At 37.8% G+C, this 21,654-nt stretch overlaps 1 protein-coding gene and 1 pseudogene across 1 annotated transcript in view; one reads left to right on the top strand and one right to left on the bottom strand.

The window, feature by feature from the left end:
- LOC6046383 (F-actin-monooxygenase Mical) overlaps positions 1–21,654 on the bottom strand; it is a 152,310-nt gene that overhangs the window by 105,759 nt on the left and 24,897 nt on the right.
- LOC119770625 overlaps positions 13,538–21,654 on the top strand; it is a 31,225-nt pseudogene continuing 23,108 nt past the window's right edge.

Below are 21,654 nucleotides of genomic sequence, written 5' to 3' on the forward strand. Positions count from 1 at the left end.
CTAATTTAATGCTACATTATTTTTTGGAAATTCATTAAATTATATTAATAACAAAAATCATGCCATCTTCAAACGGTTCTTCCAAAAGACCGGAGTTTAAAAAAGAACCGCGGTTTCGTTCTTTTTTTTGCCCACCTCTAGTATGGAGACTTGTATGGGTATGGGTGACACAAAATGGCCCCCACCAAGTTTGAACCAAATAAAAATATATAAGTAAAATCCATTTCCAAGTTTGGTGGAGAATTGCTCACAGGGAAGAAAGGATGCGTGGGCATACCGTACCAAACGCTCCAGATCGGTTTTAATGTGGTGCATGCAGTTTTTGTAAGTGACCCAACTTTTTGCAAAACATACCCTTAAAACGTCATAAATTTCGTTGGTTGCGTCTGGTATACCTGCAAGAAGAGAAAAAGGGAAAAGTAAGTCAAATGTTTACAATGTTAAATATAATCTTTTGTGATGTTTTATTGTTTTGTGTTGCATAGAAATAAATGCAACAGATTTTTTAAAATTAAGAAATTCTAAACTGCCCATTAAACCCCACGTTATCCCTCAAATGCACCCACTGCAAAGCAGCTGGTGCAAAGAAACTTGAAAAAAAAACCTCTTTGAAGGGTACTTATTATCGATTGTGACCTATTGACGGCTGCTACCAGCAACCACTATTACCAGTGCGTCCAACATTATTTTGACCGATTTAAGGCGTGGAAAGTCGGCTATCGATGGTCCAATCCACGCGAATGGATGATGCGTTCGTTCACGGGCAAGAGGGGGAGTTACGCAATATCCCAAAGCTTGTAATTGAAAGAAATGGTCGATTTAACGAATCAAGTGGTGGTGTTACCAAACACACATTATAGGTTTAGGTGCAAGGTGTTAATTTGGACATGGGTTTTTCTTCGTTTCGGCGGCGTGCGTGTGAATTAGGGTTTGGGGATCAGATCGCTGGGGCCGGGAGTTTAATTGGAGAACACGTGTAACTTTGGCCCGTGTTCCATATTATTGTTTCAAGTGTGTCTTCACTTTTTAACAAGTCGTGTAAACGCAGACTACAAATTGTTGGTGGTTAGTTGCGTTTAGGGTCGCCGAATTTTTTTTTTTTTTTGATTCGGTTTGTTTTGAAAGTTGTTCAATTTAGGACAGTTGCGTGCATTGAAAATTCGCGGAGCAAAATATCATAAACGTCTCACTCAAAGTCTTCGCACGATAGTCTGGCACCACCGTCCGACGTACAAAGCCGGTAGCAACACCTCATAATTCCACCGCGTTGATCCGTGCCGTGTCTCCTAATTAAAGCTTTTAAGATGAGCTGTCAAGGACTTGTGCCAACAGTTACACCTTCTTTTCGGCCAGAGTTCGCCGCCTCGTTAGAACAGGTACTTTCTCTGGTCGCAGAACACAAACCGCCGGTTGTTGCCAGCATGACAAATAAACCGCCGCAATTGATTAATGAACGCCGTCGTCGACGGTCATAAAGATGACGCCAACCTTGGGTGACAGTTTCTTGGCACGGGGCAGTCTCTTTTTTTGTGGGACTTTTCCTAAGTACTTCCGCTGTGGTTATTAATAAAGTCGGGATTATTTTGGGACAAGGTGCGTCGGAATTCTAAAAGAGTCTTGTCAAACATTGACCTTTCTCAAAGTGCAAATTGATTCAGCATGGAAAGGACTGCCAGCTAATGAATCGATTTCTTTCCGGGAAAGGCACCACAAACAAGAAAATTGCTCCCAGCTGATCTGCGAAAGGTCAACGGTGCGTAACGCGTCGTAACGGCGTCATCATAGACGGAGCTGGGAAAATACCAACATTCTTGCCATTCCAGTTGGAAGTGGAGAGTAAAGGGTTCGAGGAGATTTTCGATACGGCTAAGCTAAGCTTAGCTAGGGGAAATATACCCATTTTAATTACTCTAAGCTGTTCGACCAAATCTCATCACTTTTGCCGTTTTCCGCTCTTAAATCAACATTTTCAGATGTATCTCATCAGATGTATTTAGCAATTGAATTATGCTTTAATATGATTAAAAAGCTCAAATCTGCTGTTAAAATTTGAAAAAAAATGTCTTGTATGGCTTCGAATTTCACACAATACAGATAAAATAAAGATTTATTTTTAAGAAAATACAGATCTCTCATAAAATAATCTGGCATCGTTGGAATCAACAATGGAAAGTTGCTTGTTCACTTTTATTTGAGCTATTTATTACTTTGGAACAGTCAAACACCCTCTATGAAAGCTGTTATTCACTTTCGAAGTGCTGATAGGCCGATAATAGAAATAGGCTGAAAAAGGGTATAGTTCCCCTAATTCAACCCCGAAAATTATTGCCCAAAACAAATATTATAGATTTTAAGATTTTTAGATCAACACATATTTTAATTTTTAGATTTTAAAATTTTAAAATTTTTAGATTTTTAGATTTTTAGATTTTAGATTTTTAGATTTTTAGATTTTAGATTTTTAGATTTTTAGATTTTTAGATTTTTAGATTTTTAGATTTTTAGATTTTTAGATTTTTAGATTTTTAGATTTTACGATTTTACGATTTTACGATTTTTAGATTTTTAGATTTTTAGATTTTTAGATTTTTAGATTTTTAGATTTTTAGATTTTTAGATTTTTAGATTTTTAGATTTTTAGATTTTTAGATTTTTAGATTTTTAGATTTTTAGATTTTTAGATTTTTAGATTTTTAGATTTTTAGATTTTTAGATTTTTAGATTTTAGATTTTTAGATTTTTAGATTTTTAGATTTTTAGATTTTTAGATTTTTAGATTTTTAGATTTTTAGATTTTTAGATTTTTAGATTTTTAGATTTTTAGATTTTTAGATTTTTAGATTTTAGATTTTTAGATTTTTAGATTTTTAGATTTTTAGATTTTAGATTTTAGATTTTAGATTTTTAGATTTTTAGATTTTTAGATTTTAGATTTTTAGATCTTTAGATTTTAGATTTTTAGATTTTAGATAGATTTTAGATTTTTAGATTTTTAGATTTTTAGATTTTTAGATTTTTAGATTTTTAGATTTTTAGATTTTTAGATTTTTAGATTTTTAGATTTTAGATTTTTAGATTTTTAGATTTTAGATTTTTAGATTTTTAGATTTTTAGATTTTTAGATTTTTAGATTTTTAGATTTTTAGATTTTTAGATTTTTAGATTTTTAGATTTTTAGATTTTTAGATTTGTAGATTTTTAGATTTTTAGATTTTTAGATTTTTAGATTTTTAGATTTTTAGATTTTTGAGTTTTTAGATTTTTAGATTTTTAGATTTTTAGATTTTTAGATTTTTAGATTTTTAGATTTTTAGATTTTTAGATTTTTAGATTTTTACTCTTAAACTGTCATAAATTTTATTTGCTACCGTAACTCTCTACCGGAATATGTCGGATCGATTGCAGTCTTCGAAAAAGTTACAGAGTGGGTTATTTTACTAGAACACTGAAGATCTGCGTCTTGTACCAAATAAAACATCAAATACTTGAACTAGTCTACCGCCGAAACAGTCACTTTTCAGCATCAAAACAGCTGAAATCGAGAGTTCCCCCGAACGGGACACTTGGCGTGTCCCACATTATTGGGGCCAGCTTCCTAACCTAGAAGGCAAAGAAATGCACATTAGACTAGATCTGCCGAGATCCCACAATGTGTTGGCTGTTGCACCACCACTGTAGGTTGAACGGAATGTGCCACGGCAAACTGCCACTTGTTGTTGTTGTTTTTTGTTCAGTTCTCTCAGTCTGGTTTTCGTGACTTCATGCAGCACTTCATATACGTGAGAGGACGTCCGTCCGGACAACCTCAAGAAGCCCACTCAACAATGCACACAGTGGCAGTTGAGTTGGTGAGATTGTTAGACTGGTTCAAATTGCGTAGTTTCAACTTAAAAATCGTTAAAAATTTGTCGAAGACCGCGAAGCGATTCGACGCCATCCAGCGAAGGCTTCTTTTAGGGTCGTTTCAGGGTCATACGCATTTTTTTGTTACTTCAGTCCAATCAATCTGCAGTTTTCGAAACAGAAATTCACTTCAGAAGAATGCATTGAACCAGTCTACCACCAGCTACCTGTCCAAGGACTTTACCTCGCAGCAGCTGGATGCCGTGCGACAACACCTCCGCGCATTATGATGGCCTGAAATTGGCACTAGACAAGCGGATCTGGGGCCTAACGCGAGCTCTTGTTGCGCTGGGTCAAGTGACTGTCCGCGAGAGCCACACCTTAAGCGCACCTGATTTGACTCGGGCGCGAGATTTTAAAGGTGCGCATCAGTGCACTTGGGTCCAACTTTCACGGTTGTTTTATTGTCGCGCGCGGAAACTGTTGACACTCCTCCGGAACTACGGGGGCCTGCTGCTGGCGTCGAAAGCTGACGAAACAACGGCTTCGCAGTAGTAAAAATAGTTAGGTGGAGTGAGGAGAGGGGAGAGGACAATAAAAAGTGCTTCAAACCGTGCTATAAACAAAGCAAATAGCGCATACGACGTGAGTTGAACAACTGCTAGGCGAGTGGTAGAGATAGGTTGTAGGGAACGGAACAAAAAAAAAAACGGTGAAAATCACACCTTGACGGCGGCAGCGATGACGGCAGGGAAATTGGTGCATTGACGTGGCGGTGACACTCCTAGGTTGATTCGGTGGGACAGTTCTCGGAAATGAGGATCTTTCGTGTTGATTTGGGAATTGGTAGCATTGCATCACTGTAATAAATGACTCACGTTCAATGTGTGACAAATTCGCAAAAAAAGGTAATCCTTATTTGGTAATTGCATCATATGATTGTGTGAGTATATCCATAGTAAAGACTTCTGTCCTTAAATGCGACAATCATGTTCTGACACTGAAGTGACACCTGTTTTGCCTTACAATGCGACCTCGCCATGCATCATTTTAGCCGAGGTAGTTCTGTAAGAACGAAGGTTTGCAAATACAGCATACATGAGATTTAAAATAAGTTTTTTAGAATTTAAAAAAAATTTAAACGGATTTCAGCTCAACTAACAAATACAAAATAATTTTAACCATTTTTTCTCATGTTTTATCCGTGTAAAAGTGATGCTTTCAAAGTTTATTGGTGGAAAAATGTTTATAGAAGTAATTTTACCGCAATATATTTTGAAAATGTGACATTACACAAAAAAAATAAACCTATAAAAATGCTGAGGTTAAATAAGGCCGTTGCAAATATTTTTGAAGTTTATGTCCCTCGACTCTAACCAAAGTCGAGGTGAGGGGGTAAAAAAATTAAGAAAAGTTAAAAAGACACCTGATTAAACCTCTAATTCCATTAAAGTTTTTAAGTTTTTTTGAAAAAAAAAGTGTTATGCCCCCCGATTTTTCGGACCAATTTGGAAGGGAGGGTGGGGGGGTGACATAAACTTTGACAAATATTCGTAACGGACTAACACTCACTTTCCTTTGAACAATATTGAAATCAATCCTTACTTTTGACAAGCTAAAACGTATAGAAGGAATGGCCAAAAAACATTTCATTAAATCTTTAAATAAAAATAACAATTCAAACTTTCTTGAATATTTTGTTTTAGTAGGAATGTTTATAAATAGAGGACATTTTCCCAAAATATAGTATAATTTGCGTGATTCTACCTTAAATGACAATCATTGGAAATTTAGTAAAATCTTCTTAAGCAGTTCTTTAGAATTTCGTTAAAAATTCAGTTTTGATTTGGGTGAAATTTTGCTATCGATTCCTTAGGTCCAAATAATTTACAAATAGACGCACGGAGAAAAATAATACCAATCTTTTATAATTTTTTCTAACACATACACTCTATTTTGAAAAAAATTAACCCCACAGTTTTTTTTTTTTTTTTTTTTTTGAAAAAATGGCAACTAGGAAAAAAAATCTAAAATCATTAAAGGTCGTAAAATCGAATTAGGAATAAAAAAAACATAAGTGCATTCAATTTAAAAATTATTTGCTGCAAGGGACATCAAATGGCATCTTTTCATAAAATTTCTGACTAGATAAAAAAAATCTTTGACCTTTGAGGTTATGGTTTAAGATGAAGCCGTTGATCATTTTCGAAGAAAATTGATCATCACTATAAAATATTCTGTATTAAATTCAATTTAACGAATTTCTAAACCAAAATGAATCAGCATGTGTCGGTTGTTGCCTTCTTGAAGCCACTGAAGGTACTTGGCAATCATTGATTAATGACGATTTCCATAACTTTACAAGGAATGGGATAATCGTTACCAAAAGGAATTGATTTACATAATCCAGAAAAGGTATTTTTTAACGTATAAAATCAAATATGTAATAAAAAAAACTTTGATAAATAAACCAATTTCAAGTTACAGCCATTTTTTGGTTACTTTTTTGAAAAAAAAATGGCAGTTTAGCCATTTTTCAAAAAAGTGCTCATATTTACCCATTTTCGAATGAAATATATAAAGAAAAATTTTCTGCTCATTAAAAAACATATTTCGAAATTTTAGAATCGCGCCAGTGTTGCGATCCTCACACGCTCCTGAGCGCTCATTTTTCGCTCATTCGTGAGGAGGAGCGCTGCGCGAGCTAGCTCACGTTTGCCGCGCTCGCGTTTGCTTCACGCTCGCGCTCATTTCAGAAGTATTGCTAGTCGTTTTACGTTTTTGAGAAAGTTTTTTTTTTTTGCAATTCTGATTGAGTTTTTTGTTTAAGGCGCAGCAGGGCAGCGGAAACATTACTTTTTATATAGTAAGGGAGCGTTCTTTTATTACGTAACGCAGTAGGGGAGGGGGTCGGAGGCCGTGTTACGCTCCATACAAAATTTTAAAATTTGTATGGAAATTTTGTTACGAGGGGGAGGGGTCTAAAAGTCCGATTTTTCGCGTTACGTAATAAAAGAACGCTCCCTAATTGGAATAACATATTTTCATTAACTCTGTTTTTGAATAATAGGTTGGATTCGTAAGGGTCAAATCATTTTGAAAACCTACAGAAAGAATTGAAATTATAAATATTTTTGAATTAATAGGCCTTATCTTAATAAAAAATAAGGTAAGCAGAGACAGGTGCTGGGGGAAGAGAAGGAAGGGCACCTAAACCAAAGGGTCTAAAAACCTTAGAAAAAATCAGTTCAAGAAAATTTATGCTCTGGTAAGTTCGATTAAATGTTATGTGCTTGGTTGTTTAATAGTAGTTTATGCAACAAGTTACAAAAAGAGGATTTTTTCAGCACGAGTCGTACATAAATACGAAGTGTGCTGAAAAAAAAAAACAATTTTGCAACGAGTTCCATACAACATTTTTTGCAATTCCGAAAAACACCCACTTAAACTTAATTTTAAGTCAAATTTTCATGTATTTTGTCAATAAATCGTTTAAATCAAAAAAATGTTGAAAAGTTCAACTGAACTTTTCGAAACAACTGCTGAAAAGTTCAACTTTTCAGCACCCATTTCAGTGCTGAAAAGTAGAACTTTTCAGCATTTATTTTGAAAATTGTTGCTATTCGATTCTGTTATTTTTGCTACAGAAAAGTAGGTTATTTTGTCGTTCAAGAATGACAGGAAAAGTAAGTAGTTTCACGACGGAGTTGCAAAAAATATAATATTATACTGTTTTATGTACATAAACAATTTTTTGACTACCTTTCCAGAGTGTGGGTCAGAATGAGCTACCTTTAAAAAAATCCTTCTCTTTAGTTCTTCTCCTTCTTATTCTAGAAAAAGAGAAGAATTTTAGAAAATATTAGGGATGATTGTAACTCTCTTAAAGCTTATTTCTGGATTTTTAAAGGTACAATAAACCAAATTTTAATATTTAGCTTTTTGGTGTTTTTTTTAAACCGCCTGTTCAGGTTATTCAAAAACACCCAAAAATCAAACAGAAATTGGGTTAGAACCTTTTTAAAAAAATAAATCTCCAGATTCTAAAAACTGAAAAAAAATCTTAATAAATTAAATTGTTTGTACATATCATGCAATACATTGTAATTGGTCAATTGTGAATTTTTAAACAAACAGTGCGTTTCACGTCAATGATTTTTCCAAATCCATTTCATTACATACTTTTGTTTGTTTGACCACTGTCTTAATTGTTTTCGAAGTCTGTGCTGAGATAGTTCTAGAAAATGACTAACGCGCAGCTGCTTCAACAGGAAAAAAAATCTACCTACTTTGGCTCACCAGCTCACGTGAGCGCAAAACGCTCCGGTGAGCACGAGCTACCTGATAAAACTCACGCTCCAGCTGGAGCGAGCATGCCTTCCCTGAGCGCTCGCTCATTCGCAACCCTGAATCTAGCTCAACTTTTGAAAACGTCAAACATAAGTAATTTAACCCTGTTTAAAAAATTATTATATTATAATTAAATTTTTTATAAAAAAATTTAATTGAAAAAAGAAGGCAATTTGACAAGATTTTTTTTTAACATTCCAACTCTTATGGCTCAAAAAAAAATGGAACGGTAGCTTCAAATCGCTGGTTCTCGGGCATAACTCAATCATTCAAGACGATTCTTTTTTCCAGTGATTTGTAAGGATGTTTGGATGATCTTGCAGAACTCAATTTGATCAAATCTGTTATTTTTGCGATCGTTCCAACATATTTTTCGCATGTAATTTTTTTTACGCGATTTGTTCAAATCAAATTCTGCTACATTATAGGATCATCTGGACATTTTTCCAAATCACTGGAAACAGGAATCGCCCCGATTTGATGATTTATGCCAGAGACCCAGCGATGCGATGGACGTTTCAGTGACAAAACTTGATTGAAACGATTTTTTCCTTATATCATTTTTTTCGGTGTTGTCCTCATCTAAATCGATAAAAATATCCTTCAAAAGATAAACATTTATGATTTTTTATTTACCATTTTTGTATGGTCATCTGCCAAATGTGTATAGAAATGAAAATGAAAATTTGTATAGAAAATTGAATGAAAGGCACCCAGCAAGTTCCATCCAGATTAACAATTGGAAAAAAAATCGAATAACTCAGTTGTCTAATTGAGAGGAGTTGTTCTAAGAACCTGATGTTTTCCATAAATAATTAGGTTTCATTAATAATATTTATTCTTTTATTGAAAAAACCTTCAAAAGTCACTTTGTAAAATACTCGATTTTGTTTATTTATCGGACGTGACAGAGTTGTCCGTATTTAAAGCGTCATATTATTTAAAAAAAAGTCAATTCACCTCTTAAGTTTGAACCTGCATAATAGGTATCAAATTAGGTTTAGCTCTTCTTCTGAATCGCGTCCAATTAAAGCCGCACACACAGGAAATTCGTCGAATCATCCACCCGGGAGCCCAGCGATGCTGCATTTCTCAATTCATTAGGTACAAACGATGTTGCACAACTTGGGTGTCGATGCATTTCAAAGCTGTTCCTCGTCGGCTCGAGCCAAAGTTACATGACTTACAAGAAACGGAGAGGTTCGAGATATGCAGCGGGCCGATGCACACGTGGACCTTTTCAGAGTGTTGGTGTGCACGTGGGCTATTATTAAAACTAATCGCTCAAAAATGGACTTGCATTAAGTAATTTTGTCTGCATCCCTTTCTGCTCAAAAATTGAATAAAACTTTGAAAAAGCTCCAAGAAAAGCCGCGCGATCGACGCGATGGGAAAGAAAAACCCCGACCATTACATGTTCCATTTGACGTGTGTCGTAACTTTCGAATCGTTATAATGAAATCAAGGTTCCGCTCGTTCAATTTTTATTGTCTCGATTCTGCCCCCACCCCGCCGCCCCCTCTAGATTCAATGGTTATGGAAAAATGCCAAATCTCCCACTTCCGGGAAAATCATCATCATTTTCATACCTCGCTGCTTATCAATAATAATGTTTTGAAGTATTGTTGTTGCTGGTTGGCTGTCGGAACCAAAAGTGTATCGAAACAACGAAATAATTGGGCACTCGGTCGATCGGGCTGTCGGTCGCGGCCGTCAAGATCGCGGCGAGTAGGTGGTTGAGCACGTGTGCGAGTACGTTAACCCTCGGCTGTGGCGAGCTGTTGCGACTACATAGTAATAATCCCACCCTAAAGCATCGTTGCTCGGATGGCACGTCGACGAATTTCGAAAATCAATTTGAGGATCATCAGATTGTGAGTATTTTTTCAGATTCTAATTTAAAAAGGTTTGAGTGAAAAGTGATAGTGCCAATAAGATCTTCATAGCATCGTTGCTCAGATGGCACGTCGACGAATTTCGAAAATCAATTTGAGGATCATCAGATTTTGAGTATTTTTTTCAGATTCTAATTTAAAAAGATTTGAGTGAAAAGTGATAGTGTCAATAAGATCTTCTTAGCATCGTTGCTCAGATGGCACGTCGACGAATTTCGAAAATCAATTTGAGGATCATCAGATTGTGAGTATTTTTTCATATTCTAATTTAAAGAGATTTGAGTGAAAAGTGATAGTGCCAATAAGATCTCCTTAGCATCGTTGCTCGGATGGCACGTCGACGAATTTCGAAAATAGATTTTAAGATCATCAGATTGTGAGTATTTTCTCAGATTCTAATTTAAAGAGATTTGAGTGAAAAGTGATTGTGCCAATAAGATCTCCTTAGCATCGTTGCTCAGATGGCACGTCGACGAATTTCGAAAATAGATTTTAAGATCATCAGATTGTGAGTATTTTCTCAGATTCTAATTTAAAGAGATTTGAGTGAAAAGTGATTGTGCCAATAAGACCTTCTTAGCATCGTTGCTCGGATGGTACGTCGATGAATTTCAAAAATTAACTTTAAGATAATCCACTTGTGAGTTCTTTTTAAGGTTCAGATTCCGAGAAATTTGAGTACAAAGTGACTGTGACAATATGACCATCTAAGCTGAGTGCTTTTTTTTATTCTACCGGATCGTTAAGGGTTAACTCCCTCCTATTACATGGTTGGTGGCGGCTTCGCCAAAGTAGTTAGTAAATTTGGATATTGGCCGTCGAAGCCGCGCGCCACTTAACTGCACAGAGAGAGAAAGAGATATGAATTGACAGCTGCTGCTGCCGCCGGTGTGGTTTGTTACAGTTTGGCGGTGAAAAACAGGAAACGCGAACCGTGTTCCAGTTGGACGGCGCGAACGCGATTTGTTGCGTGCGTGGGTGTGGGTGAGTTTCGAGTGGGTTTGGGTTGGTGCATAATAATGGGAAACACGGCGCGACCGGCGAGAGGATTGCGGCTGTGAAATGAGTTGCATTTCACCAAGTGTTATTGGTTTGATTGGAAATAATTTTCCAAATTGAAAATTGGATGTTCACGTATGGCAAAAAGACAAAATTACAATTAAATTAATCAACCCTGGAATTGGCAATAGTATTCATTGGCAGAGAAGTCACTAAGTCGACCGGTAATCACGCGAATGGTTCTTTCCGCTCCTGATCTCCGTTCTGACTACTGTCAGTCAGCATTTCAAACCACAAGGCAAAAAGGCACAACGAGTCGCCGACTTGCATCCGAATCACCACTCAGGAATTCTCACTTGGCCAGCAATTATCTACAGCAGCGCACGCGTGCGCACTTCAAACGAGATCCAATTTCCACCTCCAATTGATTCCATTTCCCATCAGTCAGCACCCCCAGGTACACTCATCCGTCAACGACCATTTCGTGACCATAATTAACCTATTCGGCGGAATTGGCTTTCGCTTTCGGCCCGCCACGCTAATGGCCACTTGTCCTAACCTCCGATTAGTGTCGACTTTGGAGCTGGAGGAGAGATGCAGTGGATTCCACGGCGGCAGTAGCAGTAGCACCCTTTTAAGGATATCTCCGTTCGGTATATCCCATTGCCTTAAGCGATTAATAATGGTATCAATTTCATGAATCACGACTCCCAATTGACATCTCTATTCTTTGTGGTGATTTGCTGGATGGGGGAGAGGGGGGCTTCCGACCTCGTCGGCTAATCTGTTTGAATAGAGGAGAGAGTCGATCCAGACATCGTGGGATGCAGCTGCATGGAGTCGAAGACGCAGCTAGGGAGCTTGAATGAGGGAAAGGCAGAACTGACTAAACGAGTCTTTTCATTTTAATTACAATTTTATTTTATATTTTTCTGTACTCGCCATTATCTACCCACAAGTTTCCTGTCATGTAACACTCAGAAAAATCATGTAAGTCACTCCCATCTTCACTTTGTAAAGGGGATAAGGGAAATTCTCCGCCTTATCTCCAGTTTAGTTTCGCCACCCCAAGCCGAATCGCAAAGACCGAAAATTGAAGTTATCAAATGAAACATTTTATGAACTCTGCGGACAAATATTTTGAAAATGTTTTGAATTAATACTAACATTTCAAAAGTGCGTGATGTTGATTATTTTTGTGGAAATGCTAGTCTTCAATTTTTTTAGGAGATCTGAAAGTTTGTTTCTTATTTTTTAAACTCATCAAAATGTAATAGTTCTTAGACAACTTTACAAAAAAAAATTCTGGAATTTGGCACATATGGACAATTTTTTTAATTTTTGACAAAGAACTTTGTCCTAAGGTTTCTATACGTGGTGCAGAGGCGACTCGTTCCCGAATGTAGTACCTGTTCAATTTTATTTTTTTAAATTCTTTATTATAGAGTTTTTCAGCCGGAGGCTGGTTCAACTCTTTTGGATGATTTGACTTCGTGCTTGAAGTCGACCCGGTTACATTGTTGTTTTTAATAAATATTGATTATAATAATAGATCGTAGTAAATTTTTGAATCTTAAGGTGTAACGGGCCATCATCAAATATGGCGAAAAAAATATGGCAAAAATCCGTCCCGTTTCATGTTAATGATGATTGATTCCCGTTCCACCCAATAAGAAAATCAGATTTTTTTTTGAAATTGTTATATCCTCGCACTTATGATTAGCTTAAAAATATAGAAAAATAATCACTATGTACTAAACTATCACGGGAAAACGGCTAAATTTACAGAAGTCTCGAAAAAGCTTTTATTTTAGAAAATTTAGCCTGTTTTTGAGAAGAATATTTTCACCATACAAAAATACGCGCACTTTAAAACACCTCAAAACTACTGTTTCAAATACCTCACCTTAATAAATCGATAATCACTCGACGTGCTGCAGGCTAGGGGAACAGCTGATTACCGCCAAACACTTCAAAACTCGATATTTTTACGAAAAGTAGAATCTAATTTCGCGAATTGGATTTTTTCGCAAGTTTTTTTTTTTTGTATTCAGACACTCTCTAACACAACCATACCTCACACTGGTGTTGGTTGTCATCGAGAATGTGGTTGCCAGAGATTTTAGATAAGCATTTTAAATCAAATTAAATAATAAAGTATTCTTGTTTGATTTATTGCCTTGCACTGATGTAGAATATTGAAACAATTGATTAAAGAGTTGTTTTGGTTGATAAATGGTATTTACAATTGATATAAAAGCTAAAAATACTACATGAAAAATGTATATAAAAAAACAATTTTCGAAACTCTGCCCTGAATGGCAACACTTTTCACCGGCAAGCAAGGTTGTGACAGTTGTGTTTTGTCTCTGTTGTGCTGTCATTCGCGGAAAATCAAGTTGGCAAAATAACGGAAAAAAACCCGTGCCCTTGCCGATTCTTTCGCTCGGACCTCCCGTCAATCTGCAATCACAGGTAATTTTTGTTTTGTTCCACATACCTAGGTAATATTGTGATAAAACTTTTTTTTTCAATTTCCCCAGGTAATGCCACGAACAGTGAAGAGAACGGCCCTCCGAGCAGTGTGTATCACAGCATCGCCGAGAAAATCGGTCGGTCCATCGAACCTTTTTTTGCCTGGCCGGCCGCGGCGGATGACTTCTTGAGTGTGGAGGTTCACGTTACCTCGATCCGTACGGAGATCATCATTATGACCACCCGCACCCAGAAAGTGCTCGGCGAAAAGGGCCACCACATCCGGGAGCTGACCGCCATCGTCCAGAAGCTGATAAGAGACCTGCGTCGTGCCTGCCTGGAGTCCGGAGCCAAGGGTTCCGAGGTGGTCGTGTCTGGTAAGCTGCGCGGTCAGCGTGCCAAGTCGATGAAGTTCGTCGACGGAATGGTGATCCATTCCAGAGATCCGTGCAACGAGTACTCTGACACGGCAACCCGCCATATCCTGTTGCGCCAGGGAGTGCTCGGAATCTAGGGCAAGATTATGCTGCCGTGGGACCCGAACGGCAAGATCGACCCGAAGGAGCCGTTGCCGGAAAACGTGTTGGTGGTGGAGCCCAAGGACGAGATCATGCACAACACGCCCGGAACCAAGAACAACCGTCGGCGCTGGAGCTGGGAGCCGGTGGAACCGTCGAGGTGGTTGAATCCCTCATTAGTTAAGCTGGGCGGAGGATTCACGTCGTTAAGTGTCCAAGATAATGTGAGTGTGATAAATTGAGACGAGTCCAAGATCCGCAATCTGTCCCTCTCAGTTCGCGACACATGACTAGCCTGAGTCGGATAGGAGCTCGATCAGAAAAAAATCCAAATGTTTACGTTATAAAAATGAATAAATAAAGGTGATTTTCATCAACCATGTACAGTCATCCCACATATTCGGAACGGTTTCCAGATCAGCCAATGTTCAAAAAATCATAGCAAATCGATAAATGAACTTAGTGATTCGCTTTTACCTTCATTTGAAAGCTTTTCTTGCGGTCTTTCGAATGATGTATCAAACATCTGCAAATTTTAACTTTTATATGAAGTTTTTGAAGAATTACTTTGACCCTTGAAATCCACAAATTCGGAACACTTTTTTCTTACGAATGTAAACAAACTTAGGATCTCTCCAGGAGTACATATTTGTAACAAAATAATGACTTCACACACTGCAACCAGTGAAACTCAAGCTAAGTGATGTTTTATCCATGGTTTGACAACTTTTTTTTTGTGAAAATATCAGTTAAATTCAGGTGTTCCACAATTGTGGGAGGCACAATAACATCCCACAATTATGAAACAGGCCATTTGGAGGCAGTGTTTTGCTGCTCTGGACAAAATAGTCTTGGAATGATGTTTTTTGTTCAAAAAGTCCTACTTTTACTAGTGAAATAGCAAGATAATGTCCAAATGAAGGTTCTAAAAATAGTAAGGTCGACAGAAAAGCTACTTTTGGCATGCTATTGGCAAATTATCATAAAAGTGTTCCGAATTTGTGGGTGTTCCGAATATGTGGGATGACTGTACAAAACATTACATATTGTAGAAAATGGATTTTCCAAAAAATGGTGCCGTTCTGGAGCTTTGGTGTCTTAAGAAGAGTTGTTGCAAGTGGGATGGGGCTACAAAATTAAATTTTTGGACAACGATGTACTTTTTTCTTTGTTTGCATCCTGTGCTAACTGAAAAACAAAACTGAAAAAAAATCATTAAGAACAAATTATTGTGGATTTCAATCGAACCAAGAATTTGCGTGGCAAGCTTCTTTGATTGATCGGCCTCAACATTTCTCAAAATCTAAAATAATAAGATTGACTCTTTTCATCAGTTAATCTCGAGTTAATAAAAACTACATAGGCTATTTTAATATGTTTGGCAAGAGTTTATGTTCACACCACTACTACATCACGATGTAACTAACACAAATATTCAAATGACGTCATCGATGATAATCATCATACTAACACAATCAAACCGCACAAATACATAGGCACTTCAATTGATCTCCCGTTTCACCTTAATGTTAAAAAATGTTTTTGAAGCTTTTTTTCTTTCCAATGGCTTTTATTTTTATGTTTTATTATTTTTATACCATTATAATATTCTGTTTATGCAAATAATTAATTACACTTATGATTAAGACTTTTTTATCTCATTAAAATGTATTTTTAAGACTTAATCATTAGCGTGGCGAATGTGGAAAAATAGAGCAATCGCTCTGCCATCCTTATCGAAATTCAAGGGAAGTTATTGAACATTGTACTAAAATTCAAAACTCTTCATCAGGATGTTCAGAAAAATACCACATCCTTCACAAAGAAAAACTGTTTGTTGGGCTTTTTAATGCCCAACTAATATTGAGCTAACTTGGTAACTATTTAAAATTCAATTGACATTTTACTTTATACTTTTAGAACCAGGTCGTATCGCTTTTGATCCTTTGTCAAATTTTTAGAGAATTGAATTTACTCACTGTTATGTCCTCATGGTTTTTGGAATTTAATTTCTGAATAAAAAGAAGAGCTTCTTCTGATGTTAAAAACAAAACTATATTGACATGAATCCGAGATAATGAAAATATTTGTTTTTAGCATCAGTGAAAAAAAAGTTTTCAGAACAAATTCATGCTACAATATATGATAATAATATATTCAACTAGAGTGAACCGGACCAACAGTCTGAATAAACACAGTCGTTTTTGGAGCATTTAATGGCATCAACTCTTAAACTTTTTAGGACTGCATCCGCTTTAAATACAACCATCCTGAAAATAAAATAACGATCATGGTTGAATCTACTGTCATAATTCTTCTCATGTGTCCCGAGTCCAGAAAAAACACAGTACTTTTTTGTTTCAATTGTTTCAATTCAATCTATCAATCACACTATCTAAACTTAACATTACATCACTTTCCAGTAGAGCAAGAATCCACTAGTAACCAAGAAGATCGAAGAGGTTCAACGCGCGCAGTTGAACATTCCAGTTTTAAAACAAGCCATCACCAGTCTGCGCAAAACAGCCTGATGCCTAAAAGTGCGCCAAATATAGAGCAATATCTGTGGTGCTCTCGCTCTCTCTCATTTATTCATGCTCTCAACGTGCTGTCAACGCGCTGGCTTGTTTACCTTTTGCAAGCAGCTCCCTGCAGAGCTGAGCGAGCTAAGTCAGGCCTGGGGGTGGCATTTCGCTCTCTCCCAAAAATGCTGTCAGTTCACGCTCTCAGATTGAACCAGATTTACCAACACATCGATAATGCCGCTGCGTATGAATAGGATGCTCTTTACATGTGTTGAATTTTTTCCGTATGGAGATTTTTTCCCCGACGTTCAGAGGGTCGGTGTGAACGCGACGAACATTTGCGCGTGGCCCGTCAGGCTGGCTCGCTTTAGTATTGGTGGGTTGTAAAGAGAGGTAAAGAGAAAAGGGTGGCGGGCCAATGCTTTTTTGGTGCATGCAGCGCTGCTGAACATAGGACGTCGATTTTGTTAACGTATATTCAAACAAAAATTGTAATTGTATGTTGCTGGTTGAAAAAGCACCGCGGTACTTAAATAAAAAAAAATATCCGCATGAAATCGGCTACCTGTTCAATGAACAGGTTGAACAGGTGGACGAGTCGCCTCTGACGTGGTGTCAATCCAAAATTTTCGCGAAGCGAAAACGTTACGTGACGAATTCCCCTCTCGGCAAATTTCCCCTCTTTTTGGTGCACGCTGGTTGGATGAACGAACGTTTCCCAATCAGTCAATCGAGAGACGTGAGATTGATGTATCTAAATTCACCCCCACTCCACCTCATAATTTTCGGATCGCCGACGAGCCAACAAAACTCGGCTCGGTCGGTCCCGAAAATTCATTCTATTGCTGGACGTCGACGAGAACACAACAGAAGCAGATGGCCTGGTGGCCCGGTAGCAGACGGCCTGGAGGTCCGAGAGCAGATGGCTTGGAGGCAAGGACCAGCTAAGACATGCTAGTCGCGGGAGTCGATCATTGTAACTGGCCACCACCTGGACTGGAGTGGCCGGAGGCCCCAGGGATGTTCCGATGGGGGGACATTTGCTGGACCGTAAGAGTTGGGGCAATATGGGTATCAAACTTTATGGTTTTTGATACTGGACATGAAATTTGACATTTCGGCAGTAGTGGACACATTCCGGAGTGGCCGGAGGTCCCGCGGATGTTCCGATGGGGGGACATTTGGCGGACCGTAAGAGTTGAGGCAATATGGGTATCAAACTTTATGGTTTTTGATACTGGATATGAAATTTGATATTTTGGCAGTAGTGGCCACAATCCGGAGTGGCCGGAGGTCCCGCGGATGTTCCGATGGGGGGACATTTTCCGGACCGTAAGAGTTGGGGCAATATGGATAGCAAACTGTATGGTTTTTGATACTGGACATGAAATTTGACATTTCGGCAGAAGTGGCCACAATCCGGAGTGACCGGAGGCCCCGCGGATGTTCCGATGGGGGGACATTTGCTGGACCGTAAGAGTTGGGGCAATATGGGTATCAAACTTTATGGTTTTTGATACTGGACATGAAATTTGACATTTCGGCAGTAGTGGCCACAATCCGGAGTGGCCGGAGGTCCCGCGGATGTTCCGATGGGGGGACATTTGCCGGACCGTAAGAGTTGAGGCAATATGGGTATCAAACTTTATGGTTTTTGATCCTGGATATGAAATTTGATATTTTGGCAGTAGTGGCCACAATCCGGAGTGGCCGGAGGTCCCGCGGATGTTCCGATGGGGGGACATTTGGCGGACCGTAAGAGTTGGGGCAATATGGGTATCAAACTTTATGGTTTTTGATACTGGACATGAAATTTGACATTTCGGCAGTAGTGGCCACAATCCGGAGTGGCCGGAGGTCCCGCGGATGTTCCGATGGGGGGACATTTGCCGGACCGTAAGAGTTGGGGCAATATGGGTATCAAACTTTATGGTTTTTGATCCTGGATATGAAATTTGATATTTTGGCAGTAGTGGCCACAATCCGGAGTGCCCGGAGGCCCCGCGGATGTTCCGATGGGGGGACATTTGCCGGACCGTAAGAGTTGGGCAATATGGGTATCAAACTTTATGTTTTTGATACTGGATATGAAATTTGATATTTTGGCAGTAGTGGCCACAATCCGGAGTGGCCGGAGGTCCCGCGGATGTTCCGATGGGGGGACGTTTGCCGAACCGTAAGAGTTGGGGCAATATGGGTATCAAACTTTATGATTTTTGATACTGGACATAAAAAGTTGCATTTGGCCATTATCTGAAACTAAGCAGTTAAAATATATTGCTTATTAGGCAGGAAGTAATACATAGATTACTGCGATGCACATTTTTTTGTGCCACTGCGAAAATCTGTTTCTGGAAATTTAAAATAACTATCTCGTAATCATTAAGAGCCCTGTAAGGGTAGTTTTTAATGTCTGCTGTTCAAATTTCCTTTACTGCCACCGATTGCTTGCAACAGCCTTGCAAAAACATTCCCGCATCTTGGTAACTTTCGAGTGGTGAAGGAAAGTAAATTGATTTCACTTCGATTTCTATTTCAGCTCCACTTGCAATTTCCGTCCCCTTAGTTCGATAGGACGGTTATTATACTATTATTATATTATATAAATTTCAACAATCATCTTGCAAAGTTCTTTGTCATACTGGTCATGTGTAACATAACCACCTGCACCTTTTTTAAATCGAAAAACTGAAATTTTCTAGTAAGAATCAATTTTAAGTGGATAAAACTCCAGGTTCTCGAAAGCGGCGCACTTAACTGAAATATCTGTTAAGTTTCGATTGTAAATTTGATTTTACATTAAAAAAACATAGGCCAACGAAATTTTGAGCAAGTTTATTATTTTTTTGCTTTCAAAAAGCACAGTTTTAAAAAAAATATCTTAGGGGCAAAATATTAGTCCGTCTGTTTCTATGGCTACCCTCTAACTTTCAATTTTCAACGGTGATGAAATAGAAATTTGGTGTCAAAGGGACTTTTATGTAAAATTAGACGCCCGATTTGATGGCGTACTCAGAATTGCGAAAAAACCTATTTTTCATCGAAAAAAACACTAAAACAGTTTTAAAAATTCTCCCATTTTCCGTTACCCGACTGTAAAAATTTTTGGAACATGCCATTTTATGGGAAATTTAATGTACTTTTCGAATCTACATTGACCCAGAAGGGTCATTTTTTTCATTTAAAACAACAATTTTCATTTTAAAATTTCGTGTTTTTTCTAACTTTGCAGGGTTATTTTTTAGAGTGTAACAATGTTCTACAAAGTGGTAGAGTAAACAATTACAAAAAATTTGATATGTAGACATAAGAGGTTTGCTTATAAACATCACGAGTTATCGCGATTTTACGAAAAAAAAGTTTTGAAAAAGTTGGTCGTCATCGATCATGGCCGTTCATGGTCACCCGCGACAGACACGGACGACGAAACAAATAGAAACGCAAAAAGTAACTAAAAGTAAGCTCTACAACTTTGTAGAATATTGCTACACTCTAAAAAATAACCCTGCAAAGTTAAAAAAACACGAAATTAAAAAAAAAACTTAGACTTAGAAAACATCAATTTTCCTGTTTTTAAACCTTTGCATGGCAATATCTCAGCAATTAAGGGTCGTATCAGCAATGTTCAAAAATCGAAATATTTTCTCAGCATTTTAAAAATATTTTTTTCAAAGGTGGTATCATTTTTTTATGAACAGCTGCCAAAATTTTATGGAGCCTTATATTTCACATCTCTCACACGAACTTCTCAATCGAACCACCACTTCCCCCATGGGATCGCACTTGCGGAATTCCAGGAATCACGCATCCGCGCGAAGGTGGAGCTGCTGCTGCACGTTTGCTTCCTAAATGGCTTCTGCTGATGCTCGACGGATGTTGTCTTCTTGCTTCTTTGTGTCTAGAACGTTACCCTCGTCTGCTCGTGGTCGTCGTCGTCGTGACGGCTCCTTGTACGGTTCTACAAGTTCAGGAGCGGTCGTCTGGCCCGTCGCTGCCGGAAAGGAATAGCTCCACTTTGCTCCACCAAGCGTGTGTTGTGTATGTTGGAGAGAGAGGAGAGGGAGAAAGAAGAATCTCTTTTTGGTCGAGTCTTTTGTGTTGGCTCTGTTTGCTTCGTTGACTGGTTAGTTTTTTTTGTGTTCTGAAGTTCTGGAACGGATGGGGTGGTGGTTGTGGAGCGATTTGTTCTCGACTTTGTTTGCGTCCGATAGGTGTGGGGGAAAGTTCGTTGAGCTAGACGGAGACTGGTGGCGCTTCCGTAGTAGAAAAACAGTAGCAACAGCTAATCAAACTAAAGAGCTACTAAGTAGCTTCTGATCACACAGAACTTTGGAGAGAACTACAAAAAATGATATTTGAATGGTTTATGTTTATTTCATAGCACCATCAACAATGCAATCGTGTAATCTTGACCTTCATAACCGTCTTGTTTTGAATACCAAAAACCACTTTGATTGGGTAGAGAAAACAACTTACTAGGGTAGAGGACCCAGTTTTCGCCCTGCTCCAGTTTTCGCCCACCTACTGGATTTAATCTATATTTAGCAAACTCATACCGTTTTTTGGTTGAATTTATTATGCAGGTTTACATATTCATTCATTTCTAGTACTAATTGAAACTTTCCTAATGAATTTCTATTGTTTATTAAGTTTTTATAAGCTTTTCAAAAAAAGCCTTACTGCAGCCGCCATATTTTTGTCAATTTAGACTACAGCGGGTAATAATGTTAATGAGGGAAAACAACTCATTTGGTCCGAAAATAATGTGAATAAATAATTCATTATTTCACTGCATGTCTGAATTTCATGAAAATCTAGTGATTTACCTGTTTTAAACGTTTATCAAAGGTTATTTCAATAAAATAAAGTGGGCGATTTCTGGGGTCATGAAAAACATTCGATCCAATTTTCGACCAGGGCGAAATCTAGTATTGTGTTTTAAGATTTTATCTAGAACCAGTTTTCGTTTACCATAAAAACTTTCCTAATCGCAGCGAAATGTGCTTGAAAATATATTTGGAACATTCTAGATTATTGTTAAAAGATAAA

Source organism: Culex quinquefasciatus, chromosome 1 (assembly GCF_015732765.1).
Source record: "Culex quinquefasciatus strain JHB chromosome 1, VPISU_Cqui_1.0_pri_paternal, whole genome shotgun sequence".
Taxonomy (NCBI): domain Eukaryota; kingdom Metazoa; phylum Arthropoda; class Insecta; order Diptera; family Culicidae; genus Culex; species Culex quinquefasciatus.